Source organism: Protopterus annectens, chromosome 1.part1 (genome assembly GCF_019279795.1).
Source record: "Protopterus annectens isolate FY-2018-M chromosome 1.part1, PAN1.0, whole genome shotgun sequence".
In the NCBI taxonomy this organism is placed as follows: Eukaryota; Metazoa; Chordata; order Ceratodontiformes; family Protopteridae; genus Protopterus; species Protopterus annectens.
Window position 1 is genome coordinate 1,911,801,163 of NC_056726.1, and position 19,666 is coordinate 1,911,820,828.

The following is a 19,666-nucleotide window of genomic DNA, read 5'->3' on the forward strand; positions in this document are numbered from 1 at the left end:
GAGTTGCCATGGATGGTGCATAGGGTTGTGCACCCCACAATTGTTGCATGCTTGCATCAGATGGAGAGGTTGCTCTCCCTCATTTTCTGTAGGAGGACGAGAAGTATATATCAAGCACTTCAGCCACCAACAGAGTAAGATGACAGTGATGGCAGTTCAGTGGGTGAGGACTCATTTCTCACTGCCTCCAAGCTTGACAGGCATGGGCCTGAGTTGTCCCATCCTGACCCCCATCGTGGTGTCCCCCAACTTTTTGTGTCCATCACCATCCCTGTCTCTTGTCTTGTTTGTCTTGCATGTTTACAATTGCTTCCTCACCCACCCAACTTACCTGACCCAGACATACCTACACCCCTTCACCAACATTCCTGTCTCTCTCAAATAAAAAATAAAGGGGCACCTGTCCCACACACAAAAAAATAAATGGCCCATACATAGCTCTCCATTTTGCACACATATTCTTGATTCAGTCCAATTGGCTTTACAACATAATTGTGGTCTGGTCTCCCCTCTTTGTGGAGGTGCAGTCCAAATTCAGTTAATATTCTGCACATATTTTCAATTTACACTGTTAAAGAAATGGATAACTATGGTTCTTTACTACCGCCCTCCTGCACATTCCTGTACTGCTCTCCCTTTCTTCTTCCCTCTGCTTACTCCCCATTTCACCACTTTCCTATCTACCCCATTTTAACACCTTTAATCTGGTCAAAATATAGAATCACACATAACACACATGAGTAGCAGAACAAGCAATAGATCCCTTCACTTTTTAGGCTCTATGTTTGTGCAGAGGAGAGCATCACACACCAATGTGCAGCGACCGTGAGCGGAAGAAGAATGCTGCGGTTACCTGCATGCAATGCCGCTTAACCCTGCTGCACTATGCCAACACACAGCAACACATGTACTATAAAGAAGTCATGTAATTTCATAATCGATGTTTATTTAAAAGTATTTAAAAGTACTATATAAACCTAGATTCGAACTCAGTATCATATGGGCTCAAAAAGAAATTTGTCAATGCATTTACACCTGGTGCCACAGAGTCAGATAAGCAATAGATGTGTTTCATAAATTCAGTACTAATGCTCAGACTTTAGCAATGTATCTTGCATTTGTGCACTGCTCAGCTACACTTTGCCAACTATTGTGCAAACCCACTGCTTACTCTGCTATGGAAAACTAAACTTTATTATGTATTACTGTTGTTTACTGTTCATTCTCTGTCTAGAGCATGAAATTACATGTGAAAACATAACCAGCTAAAGGCCCTATCTAACAATATGTCATATATTTAAAATACAGCCATCTGTTGCCTCCCCCAGGCAATGCACCCTTGGATTCTCAGTACTTTTTCCACAAATATATAACCTACACTATAGAAATTAATATCAAATATTGTGTGATATTGAATGCACATTAATGTGCTAGCATGCAGATCTAGAACTATTGACCCATAAGCCTAAAAGCCTTATCTGCAAGGCTAGGTAGGGAATCATCATGGACATTATCAAACAGGAAATAGGTGACCTACAACATGCTTGACCCAACCCATGTTGATTTTGTTAAGGGTAGATCTTGCTTATTAAACCTAGTGGACTTCTTTAATACTGACCCCAAACAACTGGATGAGGGATAACAGGACATACAACCTATTATGAGTTATCCAAGGCTTTTGAAACTATCCCCACTCATGTATCACAGAGAAAATTTCCCATCTAGAAATTAATGCATATATTACCAGATGGATAGCCGATTGGTTCACTGACAGAACACACACACACACACTGTCAAGTTTGGGGACTGCACCTCCACTACTAGACCACTATCTGTGTTGTGCCCTCAACTGTTTGGAAACTATTTCTCTGAAGCCCAGGTCAAAGGTAGAAGGCCTGTGGTTTGCCAAGTTTGAGGATAACTGTTAACTGGACATAGTCATATAGAGTCCCAATGATGGTAACATATTACAGAAAGGGCTGACACAGAAAAATGACTGGTGCCAAACTTACAGACTGAAGCGTAAAGCTAACAATGCCTCATTGTCCTCTTTGGCAATGAAGTATCCCTGCTAATTATGATATATTTAGCACCCCTCTAAGCTCAAAGTGTTGCAAGACTTGGGAACACATGTTGATAGCAATCTACACTTCAATCACTATGTGCTCATAGTGATGAGACACACATTCTACACTGTGCACCTCATAAATAAGACCATCACATCCAAGAACAGTTATGTCATAGCCCTGCTGTACACTACCCTTATCAGACCACTAGCTGAGTGCAATGGTCCCTTCTGGCTGTATCTCACTAGACACCTGCAGCAGCTGGAGAAAACATAGAGGTTTACACAAGACCCTGCCCAAATGCTGGACATCTGCAAACCAAATGGGACATTAATAACTTACTCCAATGATCTCAACCTAGCCTGCGACATAAACAGAACATGCTGTGGCGATAGATAAATCTCCTGGTTATTGACACTCTTCTGTAATAGGCTCCCACTGCATGTGAAGTAGTGTTGCTCAATGACCCTATTCAAGTGCAACTTTGACAACTGGATGAGAGATTGCAACGTCAACCCTGGGGTGGCACCTATATCTGTCATGGACAGGGCCAGTTTGTGCTGCTCACAAAATCACTCTGCTAACAGCGACCATCTATCTATGCTCAATAAGGCTACTTGTGTTTTTACATGGATAGGCTTATAAACACCCTAGGGTCATTAGGCTAGTAAGCTCCTATGAAGCTATGAAGCTATGGACCTATGCAGTCCTCCCGATATCTTCTCTCCAACATGGCTGCTGATGTCATCCACTATAAGATGACCTGCAGTCTTATAAAATTTAGACTTGCGCCATGGTGCTTGTGTAAAGTACTGAGTTCTGTAGTCTGTGTAGTTAAAAATGTAGGGGTTCAGTTCTCACTCCACTCAATTGTGTGTCTGTGTGCGTGTGTGTGTGTGGGTTCACACGTATTAACAAGTTATAACAGTGCAGTATGACCCCCCACACAAGAGTGGGCAGAAAGACAGATAAAAAAAAAGTTTTGAGAAAAAAAAATTTAAAAAATAAGTGCAAAACAGGAATTGTAAACAGCTCTAGGTTCTAAATACAGTTACTGTGTGTGTGTGTGTGTGTGTGTGTGTGTGTGTGTGTGTGTGTGTGTGTGTGTGTGTGTGTGTGTGTGTGTGTGTTTGTCTAGACAGAAAAGCAAAATTGTCTATCCTACAGTTACTGTTCCAATGCCATGGATCAATAGTATTTTGATACTTGCACATGTCTACACATGCATTTCATGCAAGCCTCAAAACAACTTCTCTCCAACATGGCCTGATGAAGTCATCCACTATAAGCTGACCTGTAATCTTGCAAAAGTCAGACTTGTGCTGTGATGCTGGCGCAAAGTACTACGTTTTGTAGTCTGTGTACTTGCATAAGTAGGGATCCTATTCTCACTGCAGTCAACGTGTGTGTGTGTGTGTGTGTGTGTGTGTGTGTGTGTGTGTGTGTGTGTGTGTGTGTGTCTGTGTGTCTGTGTGTCTGTGTGTGTGTGTGTGTGTGTGTGTGTGTGTGTGTGTGTGTGTGTGTGTGTGTGTGTGTGTGTGTGTGTGTGTGTGTGTGTGTGTGTGTGTGTGTGTGTGTGTCTGTGCTCTTGCTTGACATTACAAATATCATTTTACACCAGCATGTAGGGCACTGTTATTGCCATATTCTCCTCAACAGACACTGCTGCTGTTATCAGCTGTAAAGTGTTGCCTGAGATACTGCAAGTCATACTTCAGCTTTGGTCCTTGCCTTAAATACAGAGGTCTGTAGTTTGTGTACTTAGATAGGTAGGGATTCGATTCTCACTGCAGTCAAGTGTGTGTGTGTGTGTGTGTGTGTGTGTGTGTGTGTGTGTGTGTGTGTGTGTGTGTGTGTGTGTGTGTGTGTGTGTGTGTGTTTGTGGTCTTGCTTGACATTACAGAAAGCCTTTTACAGCAGCATGTTAGACACTGTCATTACCATATTCTTCTCATCAGACACTGCTGATGTAATCAACTATATCTGATTTGTGGCTATGCACTATTCCCACCAGGGCAGGGTCAAAGACTGGTTTGTAGGCCAGGCAGAAGTCACCTTACCCTATACAACACAGATTACAGTGACATGACTTTCAGTCTATCCACAAATCAGCTATATCTGATTTGTGTATTTGCACTATTCCCACCAGGGCAGGGTCAGAGACAGGTCTGGAGGCCAGGCAGAAGTCACCTCATTGTATACAATACAGATTACAGTAACACAGATTTCCGTCTATCCACATACATTATTGCATGGTTTGAAGGCCCTGTGTTTTGTTGATGAAAGACCTGTGGTCTCTGATTTCCGTCTATCCACATACATTATTGCATGGTTTGAAGGCCCTGTGTTTTGTTGATGAGAAAGACCTGTGGTCTCTCCAGCTGCTGCATGTGTCTGGTGAGGTATATGCAAAAGAGAGCATTATACTCTACTATCATGTAATCCTATGATCTGAATATGGTGGTGTGACTTATGATGTGTACCATATCTCTCAACCACTTAGATCAAGAAATATGGACAAAGCCATCAATAATGGGGGGGGGGGGCAAAGACCCAAAAATAGGGACACGTTTTAAATATTGCTCTTACAAACTTAGAAAATTAATAGAATAACAGGTTTTGCATTAGAATTAATTTTCTGAATTGTATGAAGTCTGAAACTTGAAAATCTATCATTATTTTCTGACTTTAACCCTCAATTATTTGCCAGTAATTTGCCAGAAAACCACACCTTTATGTGAAATGACCAAAAATATGGGGCAAAAATCTGGACATTCTGCGAATATCTGTGCAGTTGAGAGGTATGATGTGCACAACATGGGCTTTCAATACCAGTGTGGACACTTGGTGGTCAAAGTTCAGATTACTATCTACATGTGTTCAAAATGCTTGTGTTATTGAGTTTCAGCATAGTATGACTGTTGTCAATGCTGTAATTAGCATGGAATTCCACTTTTCAGAAGGACAATATTAATACACATTTCTGCATTTATCTGTAGATTATGTGGCTTTGTCACTAATCATTTGTCTGTGTTAGCTCCTGCTGTTCTATGTTATCATCATTGGGGGACTCAATAATTGCACTCAATATGCAAGAATCAGCAAACTTGGTAAGCCAAAGGCCATATACTTTAGCCTGAACAATTGAAAAATAGAAACCAAACAGTAAATGGCCAAGCACAGATATCTGGGGTACACCAGTGTTGACAGCTCTACTGGCACAGGTTGATTCACCAACTTTCACAGTATGTGTTCTGTCAGTGAGCCAGTTGGATACCCATCTAGTGATGTAAGGGCTAATCCCCAGCTGGGAGAGTTTCTCAATGATACACAAACGGGATTGTGTCAAAACCCTAGGCCAGATCACAAGCAGCAGTATGCACTGTCTTACATTCATTCAGGCCTATCACACAGAATCAATGGACTGTGACAACATCACAGATCACCTGTGGTGTGACTAAGCACTTAGATCTTCCTGATACAGATGAATACACAATTCAGCACTCCCTCCACATGGGCTATGTTCCCATAGAAGGGTGTACATCAACATGCATCCATCTGAGTTGGGAAGGACAGCACATGATGTATGCATGTATAGACACATCCTGACTCTCCTCAACTAAGAGGTAGCCCAACATGTCATTACAGACCTTTTCTAAATGACACTAGTAATATCCTGGCTGTGTGTAAAAGACCTGTGTGAGTAGTTAATGCTATATAACATCTATTACATCTGATAGATGTCATCAAAGAGGTCTTCAAGATCATGCATGATGACCCTCCCATGTACCTTCCTGGACTACATGAAAAGAGACATGGAAGAGCTCTCTGATCTTGTAGCCCAGGCAGGTATGATACTAGCCCTGAGTAGCATTCTGCCATCACCCAGAATGATACTGCAGTACAAGGACAAAATGATTGACTTCAAAAATTGGCTAAGCTTCTGGTGTCATTCTATGGGGTCCAGTATCTGTCTGCTTGGAATGACATGGTCGACAGACCACGATGCTTTGCCACAGATGGCCTGCATCTGTCACCCCTGGGATTCTGGATACTGGCTAAGGCTCTTGCTGCCCCTATAGTGCCTTTTTAGGCAAGATTCAAATAACAAAATCACCACCATAACAGGAACAGGCAAGCAAAAACTGAGGGTAATGCTACTCAATGCTAAAAGTCTAAATCTCAAAATGCACTCACTCGAGACACTCCTTAAAATGGAGAACATCGATATCTGTGCAGTGACTGAGACCTGGTTCAAGGCTCCAAAGAGCAACCCTGCACTACCAGGCTATAACTCATACCACACTTTTCGGCCATGTATGGAGGTGTGTCCATATTCATTAAGGATATCCACACCTCCAGGCTAGTTGCTCAGCATAATGCATCCGAGGTTATCCAAGTGCAACTAACTCTGGACAAAACTGCAATCCAAATTGTAGCTTGCTACAGATCCCCCACCATGCCCCAGGATTCTCACTCCTCTTTTCCTGATGTACTGGAAAATATTAGGGTTCAACCAAACACCCTAATAATGGGCAACTTCAACTACCCCACCATTAACTGGGAAAACTACTTGTGTACAAACTCCTTAGCTCAACACTTTCTGGAATTCATAAACTCCAATGCTTTCGATCAACTTATCCACACCCCCACCAGGGGCAACAATATCCTAGACCTAGTCATTACCAACATGAGTGATCGGTGTTCCACGCCTGAAGTCAACTGCTCATTGGTCCGATCCGACCATAAGCTAATCACCCTTGATATCCACATCCCGCCCCCACCCCCCATTAAGGAAACCATGGTAAAAAGTTTCCCCAAAGCCAACTTCATGCTTCTTAACACAGAAGTGGTGAACTTCATGACACCCATGCAGATGGACAATACAGTTACAACTGCTGAATCCTACACAAATGCACTCTATAAGCACTGACATGCTTGCATGGATTGTGTTATCCCAAACAGAACCAAGACACTATCCTCCAAAAAAAGGAAGCCAATCCGGTGGTCCCCTGCCATAAACAAACTGTACAACAGAAGAAAGAAACAATTGCAAAAGAGAGTAAAATCCCATGAGTGGAGGAGCTCCCTGGTCAACCTCAGTAAGAAGCTGACATCCCTTATAAGTTCCTCCAAAGCTAGCTACGAAAACAAAATCACCACTAATTCTAAGGACAACCACAAAGCATTCTATAGCTATGTCAAGAATCTCAATGGCAACACCCAGATCTGCTCTGAGTTACAGCACAAAGGCATGAAAATTACAGAACCAACTGATATTGCCAACATCCTGGCAAATAGGTTCAGTGCCAACTTTAGCCCCCCTCACCCCCTAAAGGGCCCACATCTATACAGGAAGAATGCAGAGTCTCTGTAATCACAAGTACGCAGGTAAAAGCTCCACTCTCTAAAGCCAAAAACACAGCATCCATGGGACCAGACAACATCTCAGGCTGCGTTTTACATGAACTTCAGATCGAACTGGCTCCCCACTTAAGCACCATGTTCAATAACAACCTCACATCAGGCTTTGTGCCCACTGAATGGCACACAGCAACAGTTATCCCACTCCACAAAGGGGGAGCCACCACTGATCCCGGGAACTATCGACCTATTAGCCTGACGAGCCTGGTCTGCAAGGCCATGGAATGTATAATCATGGAAATCATAAATAAAGACATTGGTAAGCTCCAAACTCTGGATCCCACCCAGTTTGGGTTTGTGAAAGGCAGATCATGCATCCTGAACCTGATCAACTTCTTTGAGGCAGTCACCAAAGCCGTGGATGAGGGTAAGGTGCTTCACACAGCCTATCTTGACCTTGCCAAGGCTTTCAACACTATCCCCCATTCTGGAATTATAGCTAAACTCACTAAACTAGGTATAAATCCCTATGTCACAAGATGGGTTACCAACTGGCTCACTGACAGAACCCACACTATAAAAGTTGCAGACTCCAAATCTGACCTCAAAGCAGTGACAAGTGGAGTACCACAGGGTTCCGTCCTGGGACCTCTCCTGTTTGGTATCTACTTCTCTGAAGTACAGGCTAACACAGAAGGCCTCTGGCTAATGAAGTTCGCAGATGACTGCAAACTAGGAGCCATAGTCAAGTCACCAAATGATGTGGACATCCTACAGAAGGGCCTCCCTGAGACAGATGCCTGGTGTCAGAGCCATGGCCTCAAGTTCAGTGCCAAAAAGTGCAGTGTCTTTCCCTTTGGTAAAAACTCTGTACCCATGAACTACCACATAGGCAGCAATCTACTTAACACTGAATGTGTGATAAGAGACCTTGGGACCCAGGTGGACAGTAGTCTCTCCTTTGATAGTCACATCACCGCAGTAGTCAGGAAGTCCTTCTACGTGGCACACCTCATCATAAAAGGGTTCTTATCTAGGAAAAAATAGGTAATTTTTCCCCTCTACTCGACACTCATTAGACCCATTATAGAGTACAATGCCCCTTTTTGGAATGTAACTCACAAGACATCTGCAGCAGCTGGAAAGGCCACAGAAGTACCTCACAAAGAGGATTACTTGCCTCAAACAAACGCCCAACACTGACCGCCTCAAAAAACTCCATCTTTACTCCATAGCATATCGCCTACTCCGAGGTGATCTCTACCTAACATATAAAGCTATGTCAAACCCAGAGCTGTTGGACATGCTACACCTAAAGAAATCCCAATCCCTCTGAGCTACATGCTCTAAGGACCTAAATCTTGTCACCACAATAAACAGGACATGCTGAAGGGATAGATTCCTGTCCCAGAAACTTTCCATACTCTGGAACAGGCTACCCATCTATGTCAAGCAAAGTTCTTCATTAGCACTCTTCAAGAAAAATCTTGTTGAGTGGATGTTAAATAGGAAATACACTCCGGGATCACTTCTGTGTCTCTGCTTGACAGTGGCACAGGAAAATAATTTTCTTGGGTGGCGTAAGCCAGGGAACCTTGTTGGCTAGACTTACGTAGGCCCTTGAGCCGATAGTCTAGTACCTACCTATGAACCTATGAACCTATGACAGCACTATCTTCTTGTGGAACTTGGCCAGGTCAAGGCATTTGACACACATCCACACTGAGGTTTTCAATCAGCACACTGTCAGTTGTGACCATAGACAGCTATCACCAAGTGGGTAGACCAGTGTATCACATACGTGGCATATCGCTATGCTGAAATGTGTGAAGTGATCTTTACCTCAGGTCCAGTGATCAGGTCCATACATCAAGGCAGTCTGATAGGCCCTTTTATGTCCATTATTTAAGTGATGGATATCACAGCTGATATACATGTCCAAACAGCTGCCTGAAGGACTACAAACTGTGGGCAATCATTGACTCTAACTGTGATATTAGTGTAATACAGACAGTATCAACACATTCTAAAGATTGTTACCACAGCCATAACAACACCTGCAATAACAAGAAAACATGGAGGGGGGGGGGTTGTTAAGTCAGAAAAACAAACACACAGCCCAAGTATAATGTGGACATCACACCCTATAATCAAACCAATAGGTATGTGACCTGCGTCCTAGGGTAGATGGTAAGTGGACCATCCTCCAGCATGTTGTCACAGTCCTGACTACTCCCTTGTATGTAACACAAGTACTGAGTATGTGAAGGACATCAACTTCAGAGGCCATAACTCCCCCATAGTTTCCAGCCTTCATCACACCAATAACTGAGTACAATGCACCTTTCTTTATGTACCTCACTACACATCTTCCAGTGATGTGTAACTGAAGTGTACCACCTTTGTCACAGTGAGCTGTCACATAGCTTATTGGCCATATCTAGGTATTCTTTTTGTGGCATAAAAATGACTGTCTGATGCTGTGGAATACCAATCAAATTGTTACACCAGATGTATGTGTGATACCTGTTTTGATGACGCACACACTACATACATAGGTGTTTGACAGCATTAATGGCATTCATATCCTTCATGAAAGTGTGGAATGTGCCATATAGATCTGACATGCGCACCAGTCAACTAGCATGTGTTGTTCATAATGTTCCTCCTAACACCTCTAGCACATGTTGCAGAGCCAGGACAGTGTGTGCAGTTTCCATCATAAAGTATGTACACATCATAATAGTTGTACAAGTGTGTTTGTGTAGAATCACCTGTGATCACTCTAAATCACATATGTTGTGTCAGAGGCATGGGATTACTGGTGACATTATTTTTCTATTGTTCATAATTGCTGTTAGTTCTCTTAATGTTGTTCATGAGCCTTTACCTGTGTCCCACTTGCTGGAGGCCTCTGCTGAGATTACATTTATATTCAGACAAATCAGTTTGTACATCTTCACAATATGCACCCTACCCCAATTGTATATCAGATCCCTGCTAGATGTCCTCTGTATTATTAATAAGGATGCATATCTCATACAGACATCCTCCCCATTGTAATGTCACCTTGTGTGACAGTCACATAATACACATTTTCACTGTGCAGTCCCTACTGTACCATGCAGAAATGTGATTGGTGTTGCTACTAGAACCATCTTCCACTGACATGCCCTCATCTGCTACAAATTAGGTTTTTACCTGTCCTCTTTCCCTGTGTTAATTCCTACATTTCATTCCTGCAATTCATCTGTGTTCCTGTTCTATACATACACTTCCCCTGACTTTTTATTTTACATGGCAGTCCATGTACTGTTGCAGATCATTAACAGAGCTTCAGTACAGAATACCAGGAATGGGATATCACAATTGTCTTGACTGTAGATACTCTGTCCTATACTGTGTTTAGACCATGTACTTAATATTCATACCTCTCTACTGTTCACATTTTCATAGAATGTCCAGATGTGTTCCTTATCAAATCTGTGGCTTTCTGGTGTGTCAACAGGATGATCCCAGGACTGATGTGACTCAATATTACATACATTTGAGTTTCATACTTCAGATCCTTCATAATATGTATCTTAACACAGACCCCTGGTTATTCTAGCACATTTCTATGGGGCAAATACTGTCAACTATTTCCTTTTTTCTGGGTCATTGTTCCTCCATTATGTTAGCCTTTGTCCATATGTCTTGCACTAAGAGATTGACAGCTACCTGTGAATCCCTTGCGATCATTGTGGCATTCCAATCAAACCTGTGGACTGTCAGTGCTCTGATTTCAAAAGGAGTACTATCCATGTTTGCTTACTTGGTTTCCTGGCAAGCAATACTGTTGCCAGCCACTAAACCTCGCTTAAATGTAGCACGCAGCATGAATATGCATTGCGTGCTGCTGTGAGCCTCAAACTGTTGCGCACTACCATGCACACATGTGAACTCCATGTAGGCTTTGTGCAAAGCCTACATGGAGTTTATTGAATCGCTGGAATCTTCTTTCAAAATCTGTGTACTGTTAAGAATTCTGAATAATGCTTGTTTGCACATTGTGAATAAACATATGTATGTGATGCTCAGCAATGCAAGCATAATGTAAGCATATTTATTTATTTAGTTAGTTATTTAATTATTCATCCATTCATTCATTCATTCATTCATTCATCCATTAATTTATTTATTTATTATATGTGTTTACCAGGAAAGTCTGACTTGGCAAACAAGCCCCTTTTTCGATCTTTTGAGCTTTTCGACTACTGTCTGTGCCTATATTACTGTTTTATTACCTTATTTTCCTGTTTTTGTGAGCTTATATTGTTGATTGCACTTGTGGGCTAAAGTATTGCTTAAAAGTAACAAACAGGCTAATACACTCAAGTGTACCAGCCTTTGATAGCAATTTAGTCGAAAACAAAGCATTTACTGCATTTTTTCTGTCTGTTTGCAAAAACAAAAATATTTCTCCTTTCCTAAACTTTCCTAGCTAGTTGTTCCAGTGATCAGATTTTGCTGATCCCTGGGCTTTGTATTTGGTTTCTGTGTTCCTCCATTTTCTTGTGTGGCCAGAGGTAGTTTCTTTACTCACCAGTGGGAGTGGGGAGTACTGAGCTGCTTGTTTGTCCTCAGAGGAGTGGTTAGAAGCAACAACTAGTAATTCGTGGCCATTTTGGGTCATTTCCTGTTTTTCCAGCCCCTGCTATAAAGCACGCTTTGGCAGGCTTTTCTGGCATTAGAGAACTAGGCATAGCTCCTCGTGGTCCCCTGCAGAGTTCCTAAGCCAGCAGAGAGCAGCAAAAGCAACTTTCTTGATCATAAGTATTTTTTAAACTTTTTAGTTTGCATTTTTCGATCTTTTGAGCTTTTCGACTACTGTTTGTGCCTATATTACTGTTTTATTACCTTATTTTCCTGTTTTTGTGAGCTTATATTGTTGATTGCACTTGTGGGCTAAAGTATTGCTTAAAAGTAACAAACAGGCTAATACACTCAAGTGTACCAGCCTTTGATAGCAATTTAGTCGAAAACAAAGCATTTACTGCATTTTTTCTGTCTGTTTGCAAAAAAAAAACAAAAATATTTCTCCTTTCCTAAACTTTCCTAGCTAGTTGTTCCAGTGATCAGATTTTGCTGATCCCTGGGCTTTGTATTTGGTTTCTGTGTTCCTCCATTTTCTTGTGTGGCCAGAGGTAGTTTCTTTACTCACCAGTGGGAGTGGGGAGTACTGAGCTGCTTGTCTGTTCTCAGAGGAGTGGTTAGAAGCAGCAACTAGTAATTCGTCGGCCATTTTGGGTCATTTCCTGTTTTTTCCAGCCCCCTGCTATAAAGCACGCTTTGGCAGGCTTTTCTGGCATTAGAGAACTAGGCATAGCTCCTCGTGGTCCCCTGCAGTGTTCCTAAGCCAGCAGAGAGCAGCAAAAGCAACTTTCTTGATCATAAGTATTGTTTAAACTTTTTAGTTTGCATTTTTCGATCTTTTGAGCTTTTCGACTACTGTTTGTGCCTATATTACTGTTTTATTACCTTATTTTCCTGTTTTTGTGAGCTTATATTGTTGATTGCACTTGTGGGCTAAAGTATTGCTTAAAAGTAACAAACAGGCTAATACACTCAAGTGTACCAGCCTTTGATAGCAATCTAGTTGAAAACAAAGCATTTACTGCATTTTTTCTGTCTGTTTGTAAAAATAAAAACCAAAAAAATATTTCTCCTTTCCTAAACTTTCCTAGCTAGTTGTTCCAGTGATCAGATTTTGCTGATCCCTGGGCTTTGTATTTGGTTTCTGTGTTCCTCCGTTTTCTTGTGTGGCCAGAGGTAGTTTCTTTACTCACCAGTGGGAGTGGAGAGTACTGAGCTGCTTGTTTGTCCTCAGAGGAGTGGTTAGAAGCAGCAACTAGTAATTCGTCGGCCATTTTGGGTCATTTCCTGTTTTTTCCAGCCCCCTGCTATAAAGCACACTTTGGCAGGCTTTTCTGGCATTAGAGAACTAGGCATAGCTCCTCGTGGTCCCCTGCAGAGTTCCTAAGCCAGCAGAGAGCAGAAAAAGCAACTTTCTTGATCATAAGTATTTTTTAAACTTTTTAGTTTGCATTTTTCGATCTTTTGAGCTTTTCGACTACTGTTTGTGCCTATATTACTGTTTTATTACCTTATTTTCCTGTTTTTGTGAGCTTATATTTTCGATTGCACTTGTGGGCTAAAGTATTGCTTAAAAGTAACAAACAGGCTAATACACACAAGTGTACCAGCCTTTGATAGCAATTTAGTTGAAAACAAAGCATTTACTGCATTTTTTTCTGTCTGTTTGCAAAAAAAAAAAAAAAAAAATATTTCTCCTTTCCTAAACTTTCCTAGCTAGTTGTTCCAGTGATCAGATTTTGCTGATCCCTGGGCTTTGTATTTGGTTTCTGTGTTCCTCCGTTTTCTTATGTGGCCAGAGGTAGTTTCTTTACTCACCAGTGGGAGTGGGGAGTACTGAGCTGCTTGTTTGTCCTCAGACGAGTGGTTAGAAGCAGCAACTAGTAATTCGTCGGCCATTTTGGGTAATTTCCTGTTTTTCCAGCCCCTGCTATAAAGCACGCTTTAAGCCTTTTTAGCAACACGATTTCAGTGCGGTTAATCAGATTTAAACTATTAGGGCTACCTAAAGTCCACTCTTCAAATTTTAAACTACCTTCCTCAAAGTATACTACTGTTCTATTTAGTGTATCCTACAACTATAAATTATCTCTACTTGACTCCCAAGTAGACTATTCTCTATCTGTATAGTGAAGCACTTGCTCCTACAGTACTTATCACCTCGATACAGCACTCTTGTTATAGAAAGTACCGCAAAAGCAAACCCCATTTCTCGGTCACCCACATCCCCAGAACCTTTTCTTAAGTTTTTCTGTCTATTCCTTCTAGCATGTCGAGGGATCAGTTGCTAATGTCCTCTCCTGCTCAGCTGGTGAACCTGGGAATATTGAGGCAATGTTACAATTGCCTCATGTACACAGACAACCCTCTCCTCCTCCCACAAAACACAAATACATGCGAGAGATGCAACTATGCCAAACTGGAGGCTGAGCTCTCTCAACATAGGACTGGCATGACCAGACAGGAGGAGAAGGTAACCACACACACTATAGACCCAGTCTCACATAATACCATCACAACCTCAAATTATCCACATAAACACACAAAGACATACTCGGAGGCTCTGATCAAAAATCTACCAAAACAGCAGAGGCCACCAAAGCAGACACCCAAACAACTACCACCTCAGAACACAACACCTGCAACACATAGACCACACAGTCAGAGTGTCAAGCAGTCACAGCCCTTAAGGAGAAACACAATGCCAGACACACTAGTCATTGGTGACTCCATAGTCAGACACACTGACGTCCCGCTCACCAGACTGAGTAAGGAGAAGGTCACAGTAAGCTGCCTGTCAGGTGCTAGAATCCGCCACATAATGCATGCACTCAGGTCTCTCAACAGCAGGTACAAACTCAATCATTGTCCACGCTGGTGTTCTCCTTGGACTACATGAAAAGAGACATAGAGGAGCTCTCTGATTATGTAGCCCAAGCAGGTATGACCCTGACCTTGAGCAGTATCCTACCTTCACCAAGAATGATGCCACAATACAGAGATAAGATGATCAGCTTTAACAATTGGCTTAAACGATGACATGCTGGACAAGCCTGCACTTGTCAAAGGCTCTTGTCACCCCCATAGTGCCTTTTAGGCAAGGCTCAAATTCTAAACCTACCACCCTAGAACAAAACAAAGAAAAAACTAAGGGTAATGCTGCTCAATGCCAGAAGTCTCAACCTCAAGATGCAGGCCCTTCTCAGTATGGAGAACATCGATGTCTGTGCTGTGACAGAAACCTGGTTCAAGGCTCCTGAGAGCACCCTAGCACTATCAGGTTTTACCTCATATCATGCGTTCCACTCCGCCACAAAACCCAGACAATACCAAGAAAGGAGGAGGGTATCCATATTCATCAAGGACACCCACACCTCAAGATTGGTGGCATCGCGACGATGCATCGAAACCATCCAGGTGCAATTAACCATAGGCAAGATTGCTCTGCAATTTGTAGCATGTTACAGGCCAAAACTCAGGAACCTCATATGGCCTTCCTGGAGGGGATAAATGTATCTCCGAACACCATCATACTAGGTGACTTCAACTACCCTAATATAGACTGGGAACACTACTCAAGCCCAAACACTCTAGCCCAAAAGTTCCTGGAATTCATAAACTCAAATGCCATGGAACAACTAGTCACCATCCCCACAAGAGGAGAAAACATACTTGATCTCATCATCACGAACATGGGAGCACAATGTTCAACGGAAGTATACCCCTCACTGGTGAGATCTGATCACAAACTAATCTCGCTGGAGGTCCTCATAAAAGACCACAGTAAAGAACTTCCTAGCCGACCTCACACTTCTAAAGACTAGTGCGGTCTCCCTTTAAGGCCCCCTGAGCAGCGGTTAACATTACTCAAACCGCTGAATCACTTACAAATGCCTTCTACCAGCACCTGCAGGGCTGCTTGGATCAGGCAATCCCAAGCAAAACAAAGACTCTTTGTACCAAGCAAGTACCAAAGGCAAGCGTCCAGTCTGGTGGACCCCAGCCATAAACAAACTCTACAACAAAAGGAGAAAGCTACTAAAACTTAGAGCAAAATCCTTAAAAGATAAGACACCGCTGATCACTATAAGTAAAAAGCTAAGAGCTCTCATAAAATCATCCAAAGCTAATTTTGAGAAAAAAGTAGCTAAGGACTCTAAAGACAACCATAAGGCATTCTTTAGCTATGTCAGAAACCTAGGAGGAAACTCCCAGATATGCTCAGAATTAGTTCAAAATGATGTGAAGATTACTGATCCTACAGACATTGCCAACATACTGGCTGACAGGTTCAGTGCAAACTTCTCCCCCCCTCCCCCCCTAAAGGAGATATATCTATACCAAATGATTGTAGCCCCCCAAACATCTCTAGTGAGAACTGCTCTCCAAGGCAAAGAACACAGCATCCATGGGACCTGATGGTGTCCCCGGCTGTGCTCCATGAACTCAACGAGGAATTAAACCCGCAGTTAGGACAGCTGTTTAATCTTAGTCTCACCTCCAGATATGTACCCAGGGGTGCGCGCAGCGACTGTGGTCCCACTCCCATTAGCTTGACAAGCCTTATCTGCAAAGCCATAGAGAGGGTCATAATGGATCTCATAAATAAAGACATAGGGAACTTGCAGACTTTGGATCCAACCCAGTTTGGCTTTGTCAAAGGCAGATCATGCCTTTTAAACTTGGTTGACTTTTTCAAACAGTCACCAAGGCCATTGACGAGGAAAGGCAGTCCATACAGCCTACCTAGACCTGGCGAAGGCTTTTGATACAATACCTCACTCGGGTATCATTGAAAAACTCATCAACTTAAATGTAAACCCATACATTACAAGATGGGTTGCAAACTGGCTGAGTGACAGAACCCACAGGGTCAGAGTTGCTGGTGCCATGTCAGACTCAAAGCCTGTCACAAGTGGTGTCCCACAGGGCTCAGTCCTGGGCCCACTCTTGTTTGGCATCTACTTTTCTGAAGTACAAGCAAACACAGGAGGGTTAGACAAAGTTTGCAGATGACTGCAAACTGGGCGCCGTTGAAACACATCCAACACAGATATCCTTCAGAAGGGTCTCACAGAAACGGATAACTGGTGCCAGAGCCATGGCCTAAAGTTAAATGCCAAGAAATGCATAGTCATACCCTTCGGAAAAATAAGGTTACCCCTAGCTACCATATAGGTGGCAATCCCTGAACACAGAAGAAGTTATTAGGGACCTGGGAACCCAGGTTGACAGTAGCCTTTCATTCGACACTCATATTGCTAAAGTAGTTAGGAAGACCTTCTACATTGCCCACCTTATCATGAAGGATTCACATCTAGATCAAGGGAAGTCATAGTCTCCCTATACTCATCACTCATCAGACCAATGATCTCTGACCCGACACTTGCAGCAGCTGGAGAGGCCACAAAAGTTCCTCACCAAAAGGATAAAGGGTCTCAAAAATCTGTCTTATGCTGCCGACTGAAAGAACTCCAGTTATATTCAGTTGCTTACCGCTTGCTCAGAGGTGACCTATGCCTGACATACAAGGCCATGTCAAACCCAGATTTGATGAACATGCTTCATCTCAAAAATCTAGATCCCTCAGAGCCACAAGGAGACTTAAACCGGATAGATTCATCACCCAAAGACTCCCTATGCTGTGGAACAAAATCCCGGTTTATGTGAGGCAGAGCACCTCGCTGGCCTTGTTCAAGAGGAATCTTGACCAATGGATGGGAGATCGCAGATACACCCCAGGGGTTACCTCAGTGTCACTGCTCGACAGAGGCACAGCAAAATAATGGGCATAGTTTCTCCAACTAAAGGAAACTATGGGCTAGGCTTATAAATGCCCTCGGGCAGATAGCCTAGTATGAACCTATGAACCTATGAGGCCCAAGGAGACAAACTCCACAAGAAATTATTTATCTAGTACATATACAACATATGGAAAAGTCAGATAAGATTTAGCAGCATTATTACAAAACTCCATTAGAACTATTTACAATAGTACTTATGCAATATACTGAATGCTCTGGTAATATTAGCAGCATTAATAACAACGCAAGGATGAATAAAGTAGATAATTATAAAATAAAGAAGTATATTTTGTAGCAAAATAATCAGCATTGGATGCAGTTAAGAAGTAGAACATTAGATCAAAAATAATTATGTGAATTGTCATATGAAGAGTAGAAGACAGAAAAATAAAAGACCAGAGAAAGTTAATGACATGTATGTATACATACAAGAAGTATATTATGAATAATTTAGCTTAGGGAGTAGAAGGGGCATAACTAGGAGTGAAGCAGGAACAGTATTAATTTATCTTTGAAGATATATATGTTCATAGGTGTTTACTAGGTTAATGACCACACAGGGGCCTTTTTAAGCCTAGCCATTCATCACAAATCTCTGACAAGTTCTGATACCCTTGATAAGTATAAAAAGAGGCTTGGAAGATGAAACATTTACAAGCAGGGGCCTGGGAGATGAACCTTTTACAGATTGCTTGTGTCCAATAGAGACATAGGTGCCAAATCAGGGATGAATTTCCTGTTCCCCATTCAATTGTCCAAATTATACTTGAATTGGGTAAGGGAGGAACTTTGTTTCACATGGATGGGGTGCCTGTTCCAGAGATGAAGTAGTCTCTGGGATACATGCCTGTATCTTCAGCAGGTCGTATTTATATCACAAGCAAGGTTTTAGCCTTTAACATGGGGAATTCTGATGCTGTTTGTTTTGTGGGTATCAGGAGGTCCATCAGAGTTGCAACTGTCAATGCCCCACATGTCAGGCATAGATATCCCCCAAAAGCCTGTAGGAGACCAGAATACAGATATAGGGTCTTGAGGTGATCTGCATGGGATATGTTACTTATGCCTTGTATTCCTTTAGTGAGGAACCTCTGTGGATATTTCATTTGTTGGATATACCTGGTTATGTACATAACAAAGGTGGTATTGTACTCAACAATAGGACTGATGAATGCAGAACACAGTGGAACAATGATGTCCTTGAACTTAGATCCCATACCTTTGTTTATAAGTTGCACAACATAGAATGATTTCTGTAGGCACATGATGGTCAAAGACTAGACTACTGTCTATGTGTGTCCCTAAGTCCCTGACTACTGAGTCAACTCTAAGGGGTGTGTTGTCAGTGTGATAGTTACCAGGGGTGGATGACTTCCCAAAGGGTATTATTATGCATTTCTTGTCATTTAGTTTTAGTCCATGACTCTGACACCAGTTGCTTGTCTGTGTCAGCACTTCCTGCAGAACATTTGTGTCAGTGTGGGATTGAATGACAACTAATTTGCAATCATCTGTAAATTGAGTCAGAGACCATTGACATTGGCCTTGACTTCAGAGAAGTAAACGCCAAGAAGAAGTGGTCAAGTGACTGATCCCTGAGGGACTCCACTTGTGACTGGCCTCTTTGTAGAGGTGGACTCCCCAGGGGTCTATATTACAATGTCAAACTCACACAAGTCTGAACATTGTAATATTGAACCCAGATGTTCAAAATACGAAAATAGCAAAGCCACGAAACACTGATTTTTTTTTCCCAGAGAAAAAAATTGGTGGGGCATTTTCATGGCTTTGCTATTT